The sequence below is a fragment of the Colobus angolensis genome, unplaced genomic scaffold, assembly GCF_000951035.1.
Source record: "Colobus angolensis palliatus isolate OR3802 unplaced genomic scaffold, Cang.pa_1.0 Scaffold24, whole genome shotgun sequence".
NCBI classification, from domain to species: Eukaryota; Metazoa; Chordata; class Mammalia; order Primates; family Cercopithecidae; genus Colobus; species Colobus angolensis.
This window is the reverse complement of record NW_012115599.1, coordinates 10482589-10488588: the sequence shown is the minus strand read 5'-3', so window position 1 is coordinate 10488588 and position 6000 is coordinate 10482589. Positions and strand designations below refer to the sequence as shown.

The 6000-nt window shown below is 46.6% G+C and overlaps 1 protein-coding gene across 2 annotated transcripts in view; it reads right to left on the bottom strand.

The window, feature by feature from the left end:
• CPNE5 (copine V) overlaps positions 1-6000 on the bottom strand; it is a 98520-nt gene that overhangs the window by 60583 nt on the left and 31937 nt on the right. The gene's annotated exons all lie outside the window — the stretch shown is intronic.

Below are 6000 nucleotides of genomic sequence, written 5' to 3'. Positions count from 1 at the left end.
TCCCCATCTCCATGCAAGCTGATGGTCTTCATACCTGAGCAGGCCCTTCCCTTCATCCCCATCTCCATGCAAGCTGATGGTCTTCATACCGGAGCAGGCCCTTCCCTTCACCTGGCCTCCCTGTCTCTGCCAGTGGCATATCCTCATTCCCTCAAGGCCTGATGCAAATACCACCTTCTCCAGGAAGCTTTCCTGATTCCTCCAACCAGAGAATTTTATTTCTCTGAGCCTCCCCGAACTTGTGCCCACTCCATGACCACCATTCTGATCATTGATTCCACAATTAGGTGTGTACTTATTTGATTCTCCAGTTGCAAACACAAGGGCAGAGGCAGGGACCATAGGAGACCACCTCCTAAAAGATCCCCACCTTTTGGTATTCATGCCCTTGCATAATCACCTCCTGTCGAATGTGAGCTGGACCTAGTGACACACTTGTACTGAACAGAGTATCGCACAAGTCATAGAATGTCACCTCCAAGGTTATGTTATAAACAACGATGACTTCCGTCTGGGCACCCTCTCTTGCTCTGTCTTGCTTGCCCACTTAATAAAACCAGCTGCCATGTTGTGAACTGACTTATGAAGAGGGCGGCAAGGAAAGGAGGAGGCCCCAGGCTAACACCAGTGAGGAACAGCGGCTGTCAATCTGCCCATCCGTAAGAACTGAAATCCTGCCGACAACCACTGGGTGAGCTTGCAAGCAAATCTTGCCCAGTTGAACCTTGAGATGACTGAGGCCTCGGCCAACACCTTCACTGTGACCTTGTGAGAGAGACCTGAGCCAGAGGACCCATTAAAGCTGCACTCAGATTACTGCCTGTTGTTTAAACCACTAAATTCTGGGGTGATTTATTACTCAGCAATAGCTAACTAATTCAGAGACTGAATTGTCTTGGTTGCCCTTGCAGCTGATATTCTAGAATTTTGTACATAATAGGCAGTCAATAATTGAATCCCAATCAGTTTCACAAATGACTTTAGGCCAAGTCACTCCCCATCTTTGGGCATCAGAATCACCTAGAGAACTTGATAAAATACAGATTGTGGAGGGCCTCACTCCAGAAGCTCTGACTCAGTAGGTCTAGAATGGAGCCTTGGAATCTGCATTTTAGAAGTCTTCAGGTGATGCTGATACTGTGGGTCTGGGGACTCCGCTTTGAGAACCACTGGGCTAGGTGGCGGTCCACTGGGATCCAAGTTTCCTGCAGGCTCCATAGGCCATAGAGGAGGGCAGAGTGGGCATGAGTCCAGGCCAACCATCCCATCAAAGCAGCTCTCTTTTGTATCTGCTCAATACAGTAGACATTTTGAGCAAAATTTTTATTTCAAAAAAGGGGTGAGGGGCTAAGAGGTGACGTTCACAACCACTGCATTTACAATAGACTATCATTCAGCCTTAAAAAAGGAAGGAAATCCTGTCGTGTGCTACAACATGGTGCACCTTGCGGAGATTGTGCTAGTGAAATAAGCCAGTCACAGTAGGACAAATGATGTACGTGTCCACTCACAGGAGGTATCTAAAGTGGCCAAATTCATTGACATAGAAAGTAGAATGGCAGTGACCAGGGGCAGGGTGGAGGGGTGCAGGGGGAGTTGTTCAATGGGATAAGGGTTTCAGTTTTGCAAGATGAAAATGTTCTAGAGACCTATTTCACAACAATGCAAATACATTTGTAACTCTACTGAACTGTACACTTAAAAATGGTTATGCACGGTGGCTCAAGCCTGTAATCCCAGCACTTTGGGAGGCCGAGACAGGCAGATCACGAGGTCAGGAGATCGAGATCATCCTGGCTAACATGGTGAAACCCTGTCTCTACTAAAAAAATACAAAAAAAAAAAAAAAAGAAAAACTAGCCGGGCGAGGTGGCGGGCGCCTGTAGTCCCAGCTACTCAGGAGGCTGAGGCAGGAGAATGGAGTGAACCCGGGAGGCAGAGCTTGCAATGAGCTGAGATCCGGCCACTGCACTCCAGCCTGGGCAACAGAGCGAGACTTAGTCTCAAAAAAAAAAAAAATGGTTATGATGTGGCCGGGCCTGGTGGCTCAAGCCTGTAATCCCAGGTTTTGGGAGGCTGAGGCGGGCGGATCACGAGGTCAAGAGATCAAGACGGTCCTGGCCAATATGGTGAAACCCCATCTCTACTAAAAATACAAAAACTAGCTGGGTGTGTTGGCGCACGCCTGTAGACCCAGCTGCTTGGGAGGCTGAAGCAGGAGAATTGCTTGAACCCAGGAGGTGGAGGATGCAGTAAGCCGAGATTATGCCACTGCACCCCAGCCTGGCAACAGAGCGAGACTCCATCTCAAAAAAAGAAAAAAAAAAAGGTTATGATGGAAAATTTTATGCTATGTGCTTTTATTTCCCACAATTAAAAAACAAAAAACATTAGCTAGGCATAGTAGCATGCACTTGGGGTCCCAGCTACTCAGGAGGCTAAGGTGAGGGGATGGTTGAGCCCAGGAGGGTGAGGCTGCAGTGAGCTATGATCACACCACTGCATTCCAGCATGGGCAATAGAGAGAGACCCTGTCTCTCAAAACAAAAGCAAATGAACGAAAAACCCACCACATTGTATGCTACATGAAGGCAGGGGTGCTGTTTGTTACAATATTTACCAGAGTCTCAAAGCAGTAAGACAGGCAGGTGCAAAGCAAAATATTTTAAATGGGCTGTTTATTCTTTTTAATAATCCTGAGTGTCAGAGTGTCAGTCTTCCTTGATGGGGCTCTGCAGTCCAGGAAAACACCAGCACATGGGCCCCTCACACATGTGGTAGATGAGGCCCTGGGTTACCTGGGGCTTACCCTGAGTGTCCCTTCTACCCTGAATTAAGTTAGAAACTTCCAAAGGGGCTAGGCATGGTGGCTCACACCTGTAATCCCAGCACTTTGGGAGGCTGAGGCGGGCGGATCACTTGAGGTCAGGAGTTTGAGACCACCCTGGCCAACATGGTGAAACTCGATCTCTACTAAAAAAAACACGCACACACAAAAAATGAGCCGGGTGTGATGGCACACACCTATAGTCCCAGATATTTGGGAGGCTGAGGCAGGAGAATCACTTAAACCCAGTGTAAGGTGGAGGTTGCAGTGAGCTGAGATGACACCACTGCACTCCAGCCTGGGTGACAGAGAAAGACTCCATCTCACTGGAGAGGGAAGCTCCCACTCCAGGTAACATAGAGCACTAGATTTGGCATCTTGTTGTCCCTCACTCCCTTGGCGAGTCAATCTCATGTTCCAATCAATCTCATCTGCTAAATCTCTTCCTCTGCTGTGGCCTTGGTCCGGCCTCATCACTTTCTCACCTGTTCACCTTGACTACCATGGCAGCCTCCTAAGGGGCCCCCCCACATGTGCCAATTCCTAATGCTTGGAGCCTTAGCTCCCTGGCCATCCTGTTCCTCAACTCCCTACCCCTCCTGTGTGCGCCCATTGTCCTCCTGCATCTCTAAGGCTGCACTTACTGCATGACCTGATAATGATCTACGGAGTCTCTTTCTACCCCTCTAGGTTGTGAGCTTCTCAAGCAGCAGGAGAATCCAGGTTCTCCTCATCTTTGCAGCCCAGGACCTAACACAGCATTTAATACATAGTCGCAAGTTTAGATCATAACAGCTGCTGTTTATTGAATACATACAATGCACGAGGAGCAGTTTTAAACATTTTGTGCCATATGGACATTGACCAATTTTGCATCTATGTGTAAATTCATTTCAGTATTCCTGATCGTCTATATGTGTGTGTTGTTTGAATTATTTGAACTGGTTGCAACATCTTACTGGTTTCCTCATTAATTAACAAGCTTTGATGATAAATATTTGTCATGCTAATTTTATACTTGTATGGTAGTCATGATTTTACCTTTTTAAAAAATATATGCTTTAACAGGTGCTTTTTAAAAATACCCATGCTCAAGCCCCACCACAGACCAATTAAATCCAAATCTCAGTGGGTGGAGCCTGAACAACTGCTTTTTTAAAAGTTCCCTTTAAAAAAGGGATCATAATGTGATCCATCTGATCATAATGTGCAGATGGAGTTGAGAACCACTAACAAATGAGAATATAGCAGGAGGAGGGAAGGAAACTAACATTTACTGAGCCCCTACTAAATGCTCACCAGGTTAATGGATCATTAAGTTATCTCATTCAATTATCACAAAAATCCTGTGAGGTATTTTACACACGAGAAAACTAAAAATCAGAGAGGTTAAGTAACTTGCCCAAGATCACACAGCAAGGCAGAGCTGGGACCTAAACCCAAGTATATCTAACTCCAAAACCCATTATATTTCTACTGCATCTAACTGTGAGGAGTCATCAAGCATTATGAAAATCAAATAAAGATGAGGTTTACTTCACAAGCATTTATGCACGTCCCAGTGTGTGTCAGGCAATGGAGAGGACATCAAATTGAATAAGACTGGGGTCCTTTCCCATCCCCTAAATTCAGTAACAATCTTACAATGCATAACCCCTTTTCCAAAAGAGTTCCTGCATTCTCCTCTCCTGCTCTTATTCTTGATGAATACCTCCTGCCTTCAGACAAAAGGAACATGTCTCTTAATGGCTTTCCTGCAAAATATTCCAGGTAAACACCCAGGTTTGAGAAAATCCTCCTTTAAGGAAGGGACTGACTTCCTTCCTCTCAATACACTTGCCTTCCTCCTTCAACAACCTCAAAGCATCCCTCTAGCAGGATTTTAGATAAGCTCCAACCCAGAAGGAGCAGGCATCCTTTATGCAGTTTCCCTCCCCACCCCACCCCACCCCCAGCATAGGCTCCAAGGAAAACACCCATTAAGGAAGATGACAAGGCTGCTTTTAAAATGGCACTTGCAGCTTTAATAGAGGGGAATACCCTAGAGATTGATTCCGCCTAAGAAGAAAATGGAGTTCCCCCAGAAACAGGACACTGCAAGCCCACTCCCAATATCTCCTAGAGCAGGAAAGGGGCACACGAGCTAGGCTGGACAGTGAAAGATGACTAAGACTCAGAGGTAGTTAAGACATGCAGATCACAAACAACCGCAAAATCCACAATCTGGGAACTTACTGGAGATGTTTTATAGCCTTCATTACTTGGATAAATAACAAAGGGGAAAAAATGCTAAAACTTGGATTTTAAAATCTGAGAAGCCACCAGGTCCCGTCAGGCCCAATGCACACCCCATTAATGATGGCAGGAACACAACTGAAGAGACATTTAAAAAAATCATTCTGGCGGCTGTATTTCATTCTACATAGATTTATAGAGTTTTCAAGCCAGAAGGGACTTGGAGAGATGAGATATTAGCAGCCAAGCATTGGGAACCACAGGAAGGCATGCAATCTAAGTGCTGTACAGCAAATCCTGCTTAGGGAAGGAGCAGGGGGATTAACCCCTCACCACCTGTAATACGGAGCGCAGCCAGCCCTGTTCATTCTGCCAGCTCCCTGGGCATGACAGCCCATGCTTCCAAGCCTTTCTGAGCCCTCTGTCCACACTTTGGGCTCTGAGGATACTGGGAGTGAGGGATCATCACTCTGCTCACAGACCACCAAACACTGGTAAGCACAGGAATTCTGATGAACAAAGGCTGAAGTATACCCAGAGATCTGCATGCAGGATGTGATGCAGAGGGCCCTAGAGAATTGTCAGGGAAGGCGGGCAAGTGTGCACTGGGGAGGTTGAGGGATGAAAACTAGGCAGGGGGCTGAGTGACAGGGGAGGTGACAGGGGACCTCCCTGACTCCCAGGGCTGGGACGGCCTCCTACTGGGCAGAAGGAAAGAAAAAGTACAAATGACAAGGAAGCCTAGAAATGAGGGAATTTGCCTTCTGAAAGGCTCTCTTCCCGGCAACAAAACTCAGTGGAAAAGGCTGACATGCCCCAAAAGATGCTCCCAAGGGCTCCTACAACCTCTATGACTAAGCTCCATGAATATCAATTAAGCAGCATTAATTACATACCATCAGTTCCAGTGAGACCCTCAAAGTGGGGGCAGACTTGAA